General features: G+C 42.5%; 1 pseudogene; it reads left to right on the forward strand.

Moving 5' to 3' along the window:
- Window positions 1-1783: 1783 nt before the first annotated feature.
- On the forward strand, window positions 1784-1901 carry LOC126261251 (5S ribosomal RNA; annotated as a pseudogene).
- The last annotated feature ends 12788 nt before the right edge of the window (window positions 1902-14689 follow it).

Consider the following 14689-nt stretch of genomic DNA (forward strand, 5'->3'; position numbering starts at 1 on the left):
TCCTCCCCCGGGCTTCCACTACCCCTCCCTGGCCGAGCGGTTAAAGGCGCTACAGTCTGGAACCGAACGACCGCTACGGTCGCAGGTTCGAATCCTGCCTCGGGCATGGATGTGTGTGATGTCCTTAGGTTAGTTAGGTTTAAGTAGTTCTAAGTTCTAGGGGACTTATGACCACAGCAGTTAAGTCCCATAGTGCTCAGAGCCATTTGAACCATTTGAACTACCCCTCCTCCCTTCATTCCTCCCCCCATCCCCCCCCCCCCTGCCATTGGCATCCCTTCCTCCCCTCTTGGCAGGTCCCTGGACTCGCACACGCTCAGTGGACATTCGCGCGCCGGAGATAATCGCCATCAGTTTATCGTGTGTGTGCCATTGTGTTAGTGTTTTTCGCCGTCCCGCTCCTTCGTTCACCTATACCGTCTAATTCATCAGTGTCCGTGTGCAGTGCCAACAGTTTCTTTGAGTCTTCGCCTGTGAACGGATACGTGTTCTGTGTTTATGTGTCTACTGTTTTTTGTCCCACAATTTTGTTGTCTATTCTGTGTCTCCATTGTCTTTTCAATCGTTAAACTTGTGGCTGAAGAGCAGCGTAGTATGCTGCTGCCAGCCCACCTTATATAAAGGTGTTTAAATGACAATAAAGAAAAAAAAGCCAGTCTGTAGCTTCATTTAGCAGTCAGAAGGCCCTGCTAGACGGGAAGGAGTCCTTTGCCACTAAAGTCGAGGTGACAGAAGCCTGGCAGGTGAGACGAATTGCCCCATGTAATAGGTAATCGGAGGCAGACATTCCAGATTCCCATTCACAATCGTCATTCCATATCCATTTCCTCTACATCATCGCCACCAAAGTTACACTTACAGCTTAACACCAATTCTCCTAAAAATCAGAATGTGTCCGATCTTTACATACGACTGTCTTGCAGCAGACAAGCAGCAATGGGATACAGACATGTTACTGCTTCTCTGGCTTGCTGCAACCGATTTTCGTTGGACATGTTTGACTCCTCCGGCTACGGTACTATCTGTGTCTCTTTGCGACTTGTGTTGCGCACTTGTTCACAAAGGAAATGTTGATAACGCCAAACAGTTCAACAGAATGTTTTTGTTCTGCCTTGGATCACGTGGTAATACGACAAGAAACGACCAACCCGTCACAAAGTTGAATATAACACGTACGTCAGAGACATTCTTACGTATGTTCAGCATTTCGCGCCCCTATCAACAACTGTATAAATATTAATTTTAATTACCAACAGCCCCAGTTGCACCGTTTACCTAGCATTACCTATGTTTCAGTCGGGATAACCTTCTTTACAATAACAGTAACTGCCATTTGCCCATAGTGGACATCGTCAAGCTAAAACTAGCACTTCGCGACCGCGATGCGTCAGCCACGAGTGCTGTACTGGAACTCAACAGCACTCGTGACTGCCGCATCGCGCTCGCGAAGTGGGGCCGAGGCAGTTTCAGATAAGTTTTTACAGTCTGACGATAATTCATGGATTTGTAGTTTTAGCTTGACGATGTCCACTACGGACAAACGGTAGTTAGTGTTATTCTGAAAAAGGTTAGGTTATCCCGACTGAAACCTAGATAAAGTCTAGGTAAACGGTGCAACTCAGGCTGTTGGTAATTAAAATTAATCATTCTTATGTGAATTTCCTTCAGGGCTGGTCGCACGTAGTACTTGGTGGCAGGACAGTAATCTCATCAGATTACATTACATCACTTTTTTTAAATAGAACTCAACTCATTTTTCACTTGACTTTAAGTGATTTTCTGCGGCAACGGCCTTGCCGCAGTGGAGACACCGGTTCCCGTCAGATCACCGAAGTTAAGCGCTGTCGGGCGTGGCCGGCACTTGGATGGGTGACCATCCGGGCTGCCATGCGCTGTTGCCATTTTTCGGGGTGCACTCAGCCTCGTGATGCCAACTGAAGAACTACTCGACCGAATAGTAGCGGCTCCGTTCAAAGAAAACCATAATGACCGGGAGTGCGGTGTGCTGACCACACGCCCCTCCTATCCGCATCCTCATTGAGGATGACACGGCGGTCGGATGGTCCCGATAGGCCACTTGTGGCCTGAAGACGGAGTGCTCTCTTAAGTGATTTTCCAATGTTCATTCACCCGGTGAATGATGGAGGGGACTAGCCATAGGTACATACAAGTGATTTATTTAACGTAACGAATTTTATAATGCAATATGATGGATGCCCTGACACTTACATGTATCTTCAGTAAGAGCACGTTAATCTTATCTGTATTAATCTAGCAAATTGCCTATGGATTTTCTATCCGTTTCCTTGAATTATCTTGCGGATAATTAGTTACTCAGTATATTCAGACAAGTTGCCTGTCCCCTTCAAACTGACTCAGAAGTTATGCTACATCATATAAATAAAACAAAATGGGGATGAATATCAGATAATGTCAAAGTACAGTGTCGTAACAGCTGTCTCCTAAAAAAGAGCACAAGACAGCAAGTCCATCCGTCGTCTCCACTGACCGTGCGCGATCTTGTAAGTAGGCTGTTTAGGTTTTTATGTTGGTAACGCCACGTAGCACTCTGTATGAAAAGCACTGACTACTCTGTGTGCAGTCTGTGGCTGATTGGCATTGTTGGAATATTCGCTATTGTAGTGTTGGTCAGTTGGATGTGAACAGCGCGTAGCTTTGTGTAGTTGGAGGTGAGCCGCCAGCAGTGGTGGATGTGGGGAGAGAGATGCCAGAGTTTTGAGCGGACGATCTGGACGTGTGTCCGTCAGAAAAAGGAATTTTTTTTAATTGGATGTCACAAAAATAATTTTGTGACATCCAATTAAAAAAAATGACTTTTGAACGCTATTAAGGTAAATACATTGTTCTCTACCAAAATCTTTCATTTGATAACTATGCCTATCAGCAGTTAGTATCTTCAGTAGTTAGAATCTTTTATTTAGCTGGCAGTATTGGCGCTCGCTGTATTGCAGTAGTTCGAGTAACGAAGATTTTTGTGAGGTAAGTGATTCGTGATAGGTATAGGTTATTGTTAGTCGGGGCCATTCTTTTGTAGGGATTATTGAAAGTCAGATTGCGTTGCGCTAAAAAAAAAATATTGTGTGTCAGTTTAGTGATGATCAGAATAAGTAAAGAGAGAACTGTCTGAGTACGATCAGTTTTACTCAGCTGTCTTTGTATCAAATAACGTAGAAGTTTACCAGCACAGTAATTCACAATTTTTCTAAGGGGACGTTTCAATCTGAACGAGCTCTAAGGCGAAGGACTGCAGAGTAGCCACATTTCTCTACTGCGTTTCCTGCAGCAAGTCTCGGTTCCTCTCCCCTTTAAACGTGGGTGGTGAATCATATTTCTCGAAATCGCTTTCTTCCGAGCGTAGACCATTCTCCAACATCGATTTTGGTTTTGGCGTCAAAGCTTCTTGAACATCTTCCTACTTCATCGACAAAATGAGAACCTACGAATCGGCGTCAAGTCGGTTAAACTTCCCGTGGGAACACGCCGTGCCTACAACCTCATCAAGTTAACGGCTAGCCTAGCAGTCGTGGTGGTTCTCAAGCCGTGCGGAATCCGCTGCATTGTCTACGGTCACGATGGCCGGGCGCCGGACATCACAGCGTCTCGGTTCGCGACTCTTACTTAGCTGCTGCCCTTGTTCTCCGCCGAAGTCTACAAAGACGGCCGCCGTCGACCGCTAGTCATTCCCAAGACTCCGTGTCTCAAGAACTTCCCGGAGGAAAACGGCCTGGTATAAGCATACCCTCCCATTCTTCACAATAGTTATCTAGTACAGCATTGCTTATATCCAGTCATCCATCATGCCCAAAAAATATGGATTAACTAAGTGTACCTGATGATGTCAGTCACAAAGATGATCCAGTAACGAATTAGAGCCTGTTTGACATCTCCATTTAGTCACTTAATCAAGTAATATTGGAGAGAAAGGCTCCTTGTAAGATGCCAAATACTGTTACCTTAAATTTAACTGACTTAACTCGGTAATTAAGATTTGTGAAACTCGCACAACTTCATGGCGTGTATATTTTCAGCGCGTTGTTTTCTCCGCCACACTATTCCTGACGAGGTGTTTCATCAGTGAAAGCTTGATTTAGAGTCATTGCCCTTTCTTTTGAGATCATTAGTCATCTGACTGGTTCGATGTGGGCCACCACGAATTCTTCTCTTGTGCCAACCACAGAGTAGTACTTGCACCCTACTTCCTCAATTATTTGCTGGATGTGCTCCAATCTCCCATTCCCCGTACAGCCATTACCCTCTACACTTCCCTGTAGTACCCGAAAGTTATTCCTTGATGCGTTATATCCTATTATCTTGTCCCAACTACTTGCCGTTGCTTCCATTACCCACGGATTCTGTGGATAACAACCCTATTCCTTACCAGTTCACCTAATTTTCAGCATCCATCTACGGCACAACATCTCAAACGCCACTTTTCTGGTTGTCCCACAGTCCATGACTCACTACTACACAATTTTCACCCCTAAGCGTACATTCCCAGAAATTGCTTTCCCAGAATCATGCTAGCCGGCTTCTGTTGGTAGAAATGCCGTCTTTTCCTGCATTAATCTACTTTTTATGACCTCTTTGCTTCGTGCACTATGTGCTATTTTGTTTTCGTCTTTGTTCGTTTTATTCTCAATCCATATTGTGTACTCATTAGACTATACATTCCATTCAACACATTCTGTAATTCTTCCTCACTTTCACTGAAGAATGCGATCAGCGTGCCTTATCACTGATATCTTTTCACACTGTATTTTGAATCTTTCCTTTATTTTGGTCATTGCTTCTTCAGTGTATAAATTGTGCAGTAATGGAGGAAGACTCAAATGGTTCAAATAGCTCTAAGCACTATGGGACTTAACATCTGAGGTCATCAGTCCCCTAGAATTAGAACTATTTAAACCTAACTTACCTAAGGACATCACACACATCCATGCCCGAGGCAGGATTCGAACCTGCGACCGTAGCGGTCGCGCGGTACCAGACTGTAGCGCCTAGAACCGCTCGGCCACTCCGGCAGGCGGAGGAAGACTTCATTCCTGTATCACACACCCTCTCATCAGAGCAGTTCCTTCTTGGTCTTCCATTCCTATTATTCTCTCTTGGTGAAAACTTTCTGTATCCAAAATCACATACATTTTTACTTTCGACAACCGGTTTTGACAGAATTTGCTGTCATCTTCAGGTCTTCAAAAATTTTTGTTACAGAATGCATTCAATGTGAGCTGGAACCTCATGTCAAGTTATCATATTAATGGATAAAAAGTAGCATATCATAGAAAGATTTGTCAGAAATAAACCTTGCGTTGTAAACAAGCAAGGGACTACACTGCCCGTTGCCGCATTCGTACGTGGGTTCTCTGCTGGGAAGGGGGTGTGTCCACGGATGGCTCCTGATGACAGAATAACAAACTTATCGATCAACTACAATACATTGGTTGTTTGCCCTCTGGATGAGATTTGCTACCGGTCATAATATTCTTGACGGTGACGAATGTGGCCAGCGGACGTCTAAACACACGCCCGTTGCAGCGGTTGTAGCTGTTTTATTTTCACAAGTCCGTCTTCATCACATAGATTTCTTTACACTTTATGACCGGTTTCGGCTTACCACCATATTCAGGTCTGTTGTAAAGTTTACACAATATATTTACAACAGATCTGAAGATGGCGATAGGCCGAAACCAGTCATAAAGTGGAAAGACGGACTTGTGAAAAAAAAGTGCTAAAAATAAAATGATCGCGGACTCATGTACAGACTTTATGTCTTCAGTTGATAAGGTTGTAGCTGTGGGTGCTCCGGCCATGCTGTGTCATAACACAGAGGCTGGAACCACGTGCCTCGGGCCTCTGTTGTGATCGCCCCCCCCCCCCCCGGGGGGGTGGGGGAGGGCTTCAGCCCCTGCCACAGTGGTTGGGAATCCAGAATCCCAGGACGATTGCGGCAGTGCGTTACCACATCGCAGCCCAGGCAATGACTCACATTACAGGAGGCTGCCTGCTGGCGGCATCCAACAATAGTGACGGCAATTACTGCAGTGGCGAATTTCTCTGGTGCCTCCTAGGCGAAGACCTGCATTACAATAGCGACTATTAGGATGAAAGTGATGACTTCGAACTGGTGGCGGCGCTGAGAGTCACAAGTCCTGCGTCACTCCAACGCCTCACGATGGTCGATGATGACGAGCTGGCTGTTGGTCCTTAAATACGGCTTTCTGCTGCTGATGCCTGCGGTTCTTCTTCCCCAGTATGTCAGTGGACTATTCTGGTGTTTCTCGGCAGGCGTAAATGACACTGGTCGGTGACATAGTAATCTCCTTCGCGTTGCTTAATACTCCGGCGACCACCTTGAGTCACGGTGGGATGCCACTGAGGTGTGCAACACACATACTACTTCCGGCTCCCAATATTCTTTCACATTTTAACTATCTTCATTGCTGTAAAACTCCTACCTTTAACCAACTTAATCACTCTAATCATTTGATCCTCTACATTCCCCTCTTCTACGGAAAGAATGCGTCTCCGCATTCTGCCTCCACATCTATTTACACTTGATTCTATTTACATGTTTTTGAACTCTCTACCAATTCTGGACTTGTACCTTATGCACACAGTTCAGTTCCTTTGAAACTATATATCGTGGCGTGTCACTACTAATGACGTCACAGTTCTCTTACACACCACAGTTTATTTCTGTCCGTGAGAACACTTTGTCTTTGTGTTTATGACAATTCACTCATTACACTGCCTTGTCGATGGCGGGCGGGGCGGGGGGCGATCGGTTTGAACCCATAGGCTGAAGGTTGGGAGCGGTGGAATTTGGGAAACTCTTCTCTTGAACAAGAAATATATAAGTCCAATCAACATAAGGAACACACAAGTGGCTGATGGATGAACCAATAACTACCAGTTGCTGCTGCTGCTTACATCTGTAGCTTTTCACGTGCTCTAAGAGATTTTCCATGGTAACACGACCATGTTAGGTGGCTGTCATCTGATCCAAAGAGCAGAGTAGGTCCTCGTCAATGGTATCATTAAGAAAACGAAAGGTGTTCGAGGGGCAAAACCGAAGAAGGTGAGTCAGGTACGTAAATTAAGGAATGGACCATCCTACGGCTATGGTTCCCTCTATCATAGGTGGTAAGTGGCCAGTGATTCCAGATATTTCACAGCGAATTCCACTGAGAATTAGTTCTTGATCCTGCAGAATCAAACTCTCTGTGCCATCTTACTTGTCTTGCATGTAAAATGTCCAAATAACGACTGTCAGCTCTCCCACCGAATACAACCAGTGCTGGCGTAGCCACCGGAAGTGCTCCCCCTCATCCGAGAGTACTTTCTTAGGGCATTCTGTTACCCCCTTCTTTGCTTGCCGTTGGTGGGGAGGCTTGCGTGCCTCAGCGATACAGATGGCCGTACCGTAGGTGCAACCACAACGGAGGGGTATCTATTGAGAGGCCAGACAAACATGTGGTTCCTGAAGAGGGGCAGCAGCCTTTTCAGTAGTTGCAGGGGCAACAGTCTGGATGATTGACTGATCTGGCCTTGTAACATTAACCAAAACGGCCTTGCTGTGCTGGTACTGCGAACGGCTGAAAGCAAGGGGAAACTACAGCCGTAATTTTTCCCGAGGACATGCAGCTCTACTGTATGATTAAATGATGATGGCGTCCTCTTGGGTAAAATATTCCGGAGGTAAAATAGTCCCCCATTCGGATCTCCGGGCGGGGACTACTCAAGAGGATGTCGTTATCAGGAGAAAGAAAACTGGCGTTCTACGGATCGGAGCGTGGAATGTCAGATCACTTAATCGGGCAGGTAGGTTAGCAAATTTGAAAAGGGAAATGGATAGGTTAAAGTTAGATATAGTGGGAATTAGTGAAGTTCGGTGGCAGGAGGAACAAGACTTTTGGTCAGGTGATTACAGGGTTATAAATACAAAATCAAATAGGGGTAATGCAGGAGTAGGTTTAATAATGAATAAAAAAATAGGAGTGCGGGTTAGCTACTACAAACAGCATAGTGAACGCATAATTGTGGCCAAGATAGACACAAAGCCCATGCCTACTACAGTAGTACAAGTTTATATGCCAACTAGCTCTGCAGATGATGAAGAAATAGATGAAATGTATGACGAGATAAAAGAAATTATTCAGGTAGTGAAGGGAGACGAAAATTTAATAGTCATGGGTGACTGGAATTCATCAGTAGGAAAAGGGAGAGAAGGAAACATAGTAGGTGAATATGGATTGGGGGGAAGGAATGAAAGAGGAAGCCGCCTTGTAGAATTTTGCACAGAGCATAGCTTAGTCATAGCTAACACTTGGTTCAAGAATCATGAAAGGAGGCTGTATACATGGAAGAAGCCTGGAGATACTGACAGGTTTCAGATAGATTATATAATGGTAAGACAGAGATTTAGGAACCAGGTTTTAAATTGTAAGACATTTCCTGGGGCAGATGTGGATTCTGACCACAATCTATTGGTTATGAACTGCAGATTGAAACTGAAGAAACTGCAAAAAGGTGGGAATTTAAGGAGATGGGACCTGGATAAACTGAAAGAACCAGAGGTTGTAGAGAGTTTCAGGGAGAGCATAAGGGAACAATTGACAGGAATGGGGGAAAGAAATACAGTAGAAGAAGAATGGGTAGCTCTGAGGGATGAAGTGGTGAAGGCAGCAGACGATCAAGTAGGTAAAAAGACGAGGGCTAATAGAACTCCTTGGGTAACAGAAGAAATATTGAATTTAATTGATGAAAGGAGAAAATATAAAAATGCAGTAAATGAAGCAGGCAAAAAGGAATACAAACGTCTCAAAAATGAAATCGACAGGAAGTGCAAAATGGCTAAGCAGGGATGGCTAGAGGACAAATGTAAGGATGTAGAGGCTTGTCTCACTAGGGGTAAGATAGATACTGCCTACAGGAAAATTAAAGAGACCTTTGGAGAGAAGAGAACCACTTGTATGAATATCAAGAGCTCAGATGGCAACCCAGTTCTAAGCAAAGAAGGGAAGGCAGAAAGGTGGAAGGAGTATATAGAGGGTTTATACAAGGGCGATGTACTTGAGGACAATATTATGGAAATGGAAGAGGATGTAGATGAAGACGAAATGGGAGATAAGATACTGCGTGAAGAGTTTGACAGAGCACTGAAAGACCTGAGTCAAAACAAGGCCCCGGGAGTAGACAACATTCCATTAGAACTACTGATAGCCTCGGGAGAGCCAGTCATGACAAAACTCTACCATCTGGTGAGCACGATGTATGAGACAGGCGAAATACCCTCAGACTTCAAGAAGAATATAATAATTGCAATCCCAAAGAAAGCAGGTGTTGACAGATGTGAAAATTACCGAACTATCAGTTTAATAAGTCACAGCTGCAAAATACTAACGCGAATTCTTTACAGACGAATGGAAAAACTGGTAGAAGCCGACCTAGGGGAAGATCAGTTTGGATTCCGTAGAAATGTTGGAACACGTGAGGCAATACTGACCTTACGACTTATCTTGGAAGAAAGATTAAGAAAAGGCAAACCTACGTTTCTAGCATTTGTAGACTTAGAGAAAGCTTTTGACAATGTTGACTGGAATACTCTCTTTCAAATTCTGAAGGTGGCAGGGGTAAAATACAGGGAGCGAAAGGCTATTTACAATTTGTACAGAAACCAGATGGCAGTTATAAGAGTCGAGGGGCATGAAAGGGAAGCAGTGATTGGGAAAGGAGTGAGACAGGGTGGTAGCCTCTCCCCGATGTTATTCAATCTGTATATTGAGCAAGCAGTAAAGGAAACAAAAGAAAAATTCGGAGTAGGTATTAAAATCCATGGAGAAGAAATAAAAACTTTGAGGTTTGCCGATGACATTGTAATTCTGTCAGAGACAGCAAAGGACTTGGAAGAGCAGTTGAACGGAATGGACAGTGTCTTGAAAGGAGGATATAAGATGAACATCAACAAAAGCAAAACAAGGATAATGGAATGTGGTCGAATTAAGTCGGGTGATGCTGAGGGAATTAGATTAGGAAATGAGACACTTAAAGTAGTAAAGGAGTTTTGCTATTTAGGGAGTAAAATAACCGATGATGGTCGAAGTAGAGAGGATATAAAATGTAGACTGGCAATGGCAAGGAGAGCGTTTCTCAAGAAGAGAAATTTGTTAACATCGAGTATAGATTTAGGTGTCAGGAAGTCGTTTCTGAAAGTATTTGTATGGAGTGTAGCCATGTATGGAAGTGAGACGTGGACGATAACTAGTTTGGACAAGAAGAGAATAGAAGCTTTCGAAATGTGGTGCTACAGAAGAATGCTGAAGATAAGGTGGGTAGATCACGTAACTAATGAGGAGGTATTGAATAGGATTGGGGAGAAGTTTGTGGCACATCTTGACTAGAAGAAGGGATCGGTTGGTAGGACATGTTTTGAGGCATCAAGGGATCACAAATTTAGCATTGGAGGGCAGCGTGGAGGGTAAAAATCGTAGAGGGAGACCAAGAGATGAATACACTAAGCAGATTCAGAAGGATGTAGGTTGCAGTAGGTACTGGGAGATGAAGAAGCTTGCACAGGATAGAGTAGCATGGAGAGCTGCATCAAACCAGTCTCAGAACTGAAGACCACAACAACAACAATTTTCAACATACGTTTGTAGCACCACAACTCAAATGCTTCGATGCTCTTCTGTTCCAGTTTTCCCACAGTTCATGTTTCACTACCATACAACGCCCTGCTCCAAACGTACATTCTCATAAATTTCTTACTCAAATTAAGATCTATGTTTAAGGGGCTCCGGAAAGGCTCAAAATCATGAAAAGTTCAATTTTTACTTTTTTGCGTTTTCTGAATCTGCAGACTATTACCTTTTAATAGATATATAATTTATTCAATTCCGAAGACTACAACTATTTTTAAATTTTTTTTGAAATGTGTTCTACACGGGCGTGACCCACTGTGGCGCTGTTAAACTGCTGTCAAATGGTGTTATTATTAACGTCCGTGTTCATCAGGTACATTTTAGTGATGTGAGATAAAGTATGTGTTGTGGCTAACCTGTGATGGTTCAATATATATCGCTGGTGTGATTGTCGATTGTTTCATGTTTATTTACTCTGTCGTTATCTCGAAAATATTCGTAATTAATTCTGTTTCTTGAGTCTCTGTTTTGTTGAAGTATAATAATGAGTAAAAGTAAAGTTATTAGAAATCCTCTGAAGGCTTTTAAGAAAAGGAGAAATGTTGGAAAGCCAAAGGTATGTGTTATTACTGTAAACAATAAAGACGATAACCAAGTGAGTGAACCTAACCTCTGAAGTACACCTGCCCATAGCAGTCAAAGTGGGAAAGAAAATACTTCACAGAAGAAGCTTGGTTCAATGAGTAAAAACTATGAATGTTTTATGAGCGAATCGGATGTGAATGAAATATTTGATATGTCGGTTCTCAAAGGAATTTTTTCGAACTGTGTAAGATGTATTCATTGTAGTGAAGTTAGTCTGGAACTCTCCATAATAAAGCACGTAGGACTTGCTAGTGAAATACAACTGAAATGTGATAAGTGTTCATACATGACCACCTTTTGAAACAGTGTTGCAGTAACTGCAACTGAAGAAAATGGTAGCAAAATCTACGAACACAACATTAGATTTGTTTATTCCTTGCGTTCAGTTGGTAAGGGTGCTACTGCAGGTGCAATTTTCTGTGGCATCATGAATCTTCCAAATCCCCCAACCAAGTTTACGACCTATAATAAATTAATAGGGTCTAAAGTAGAAGATGTCTGTATAGAATCTATGAAGAACGCTGTGGAAGAGGCAGTAATGGAAAATAATGGTAACAGAGATTTGACTGCAGCGTTCGATGGTACCCGGCATAAACGAGGACACACATCTCTTCATGGTGTAGTGTCTGCCACCAGTATGTATACAGGGAAAGTTTTAGATGTAGCAGTAATATCAAAGTATTGTAGATGTCCACAAAAATATAAAGGTACACATGAAAATAATTGCAAAGCTAACTATAGTGGCAGTAGTGGAGGAATGGAAGTGGCTGGTGTTGCCAGTATATTCCAGCGTTCTGAGGCGCGTGATAAAGTGCGATATGTTAATTACCTTGGTGACGGTGATTCTAAAAGTTTCAAACATGTTCAAGGACTGAAGCCCTATGGTGATGATGTTGTAGTGCAGAAATTTGAGTGTATTGGACACGTACAGAAGCGAATGGGAACAAGACTTCGGCGACTGAAAGATTCGTACAAAAAACAAAAACTCAGTGATGGTAAAGGGTTGGATGGGAAGGGAAGGTTAACTGACAGTGTAATTGACAAAATACAGAACTATTATGGAATGGCTATTAGGCAAAATACACAAAGTGTCGACGAAATGAAGAAGGCTGTTTGGGCTCTTTTTTTTTCATACTTCTTCAACCGATGAAAATCCCCAACATAGCTTGTGTCCCAAAGAAGAAGACAGTTGTGTAAATATAACAAAGGATTGCTAACTGGTGAAGTGTACACTAATAAGCATAGTCTGCCTCATGCAATAATGGAGGTGATAAAACCTATTTTCAGAGACTTAGCAGCACCTGAACTATTGAAAAAGTGTATTCACGGAAAAACTCAAAACCCCAATGAAAGTGTAAATAGTGTTATATGGTCGAGAATCCCCAAGACTGTATTTGTTGGAATAGAAACACTTCACTTTGGTGTGTATGATGCTGTTGCGACTTTCAATGATGGCAACATTGTAAGGTGCAAGGTATTTAGAAATATGGGAATGAAGATAGGTTCTAACATGGTACGAGCGATGCTTGCTTTAGACAAGGAACGCCTTCGGGCTGCAGACAGGGCTGTAAAGAGTCTAGAAATACAAGTAAGAGTAAACAGGAGGAGGAACAAGAGGAAGCTGGAGGAGGAGTTTGCAGAGGATGAAGATAATCCACCCTATGGACCTGGAATGCACTAAAAAGTTAATCCAATCTTTGTCGTTCGATTCCCAAAACTTTTATTTTCTTATACTAATTACATGTTTTCTAAGGATCTTCCAAACATATTTGTTTCAAACTTTCAGTAAATGTTACACAGTACCTTCTGCATAATTTAACACAGCCTTTTTCCAAAAAACTGTATATTTTTGAATATATAAATAAAAAAATTGCAAAAAATGTTGTGAATTTTCATTACAATTGAAAAAAAATCATCTTTAATAACTGAACTAAAATTTTGTAAAATCCCTGTGTTAAGTTGTAGCCCATATTCCAATAAATAATCTGTAAAAAGTTCAACTTCCTACTTCAAATACTTTGTGAGGAAAGATGTAATTTATAAGCGTTATTTTAACATTGCAAGTATAGGGCGTTCCGGAGCCCCTTAATACTACTAGACTTCTCTTGGCCACGAATGCCCTTCTTGCCAGTGCTAGTCTGCTTTTAATATCCTCCTTGCTCCGTCCGTCATTTGTTATTTTGCTGCCTAGGTAGCAGAAGTCCTTAACTTTGTCTACTTCGTGACCATCAATCCTGATGTCAAGTTTCTAGCTGTTCTCATTTCTGATTCTTCCCATTACTTTAGTCGTTCTTCCATTTACTCTCGATACATATTCTGCACTCATTAGTCTGTTCATTCAACTCAGCGTATCATGTAATTCTTCTTCACTTTCACCCAGGATAGCAATTTCACCAGCGAGTCGTATCATTGATATCCTTTCATCTTGATTTTCATTCCACATCTGAACTTTTCCTTTTCTTCCATCATTACTTCTTCGATGTACAGCTTGGAAACTAAGGCCGAAAGACTATATCCCTGCGTTACACCCTTTTTAATCCGAGCACTTTGTTCTTAGTGGTCCAGTCTTATTATTCCCTCTTGGCTCTTGTACATATTGTATATTACCCGTCTCTCCCTATAGCTTACTCCTATTTTTCTCAGGATTTCGTACATCTTGCACCATTTTACATTGTCAAAAGCTTTTTCCAGGTCGACAAATCCTATGAACGTGTCTTGGTTTTTCTTAGTCTTGCTTCCATTATTAACCACAACGTCAGAATTGCCTCTCCGGTGCCTTCACCTTTCCTAAAGCCAACTGATCGTCATCTAACACATCCTCAAATTTCTTTGAAATTCTTCTGTATATTATTCTTGTCGGCAACTTGGGTCCATGAGCTGTTATGCTGATTGTGCAATAATTCTTGCATTTATCAGCTCTTTCAGTCTTCGGAATTGTGTGGATGATTTTTTTCCGACAGTCAGATGATATGTCGCCAGCCAGACTCATACATTCTACAAACCAACGTGCCACTTTCCCCAATGATTTTACAAATTCTGATGCAGTGTTATCGATCCCTTCTGCCTTATTTGATCGTAAGTCCTCCAAAGCCCTGATTCTAGTACTGGATCCCCTATCTCTTCCGAATTGACCCCTGTTTCTTCTATCAAATCAGACAAATCTTCCCCCTCATAGAGGCCTTCAATGAACTCTTTCCCTCAACCAGCTCTTTCCTTGGGATTTCACAGTGGAATTATCGTTGCACTCTGAATGTTACCAACCTTGCTTTTCATTTCACCGAAGGTTCTTTTGATTTTCCCTTATGCTAAATCAGTCCTTCAGACAATCATTTCTTTTCCGATTTCTTCACATTTTTAGGCCAGCAAATTCGTCTTAGCTTCCC

This window comes from Schistocerca nitens, chromosome 5, assembly GCF_023898315.1.
Source record: "Schistocerca nitens isolate TAMUIC-IGC-003100 chromosome 5, iqSchNite1.1, whole genome shotgun sequence".
Lineage (NCBI taxonomy): Eukaryota > Metazoa > Arthropoda > Insecta > Orthoptera > Acrididae > Schistocerca > Schistocerca nitens.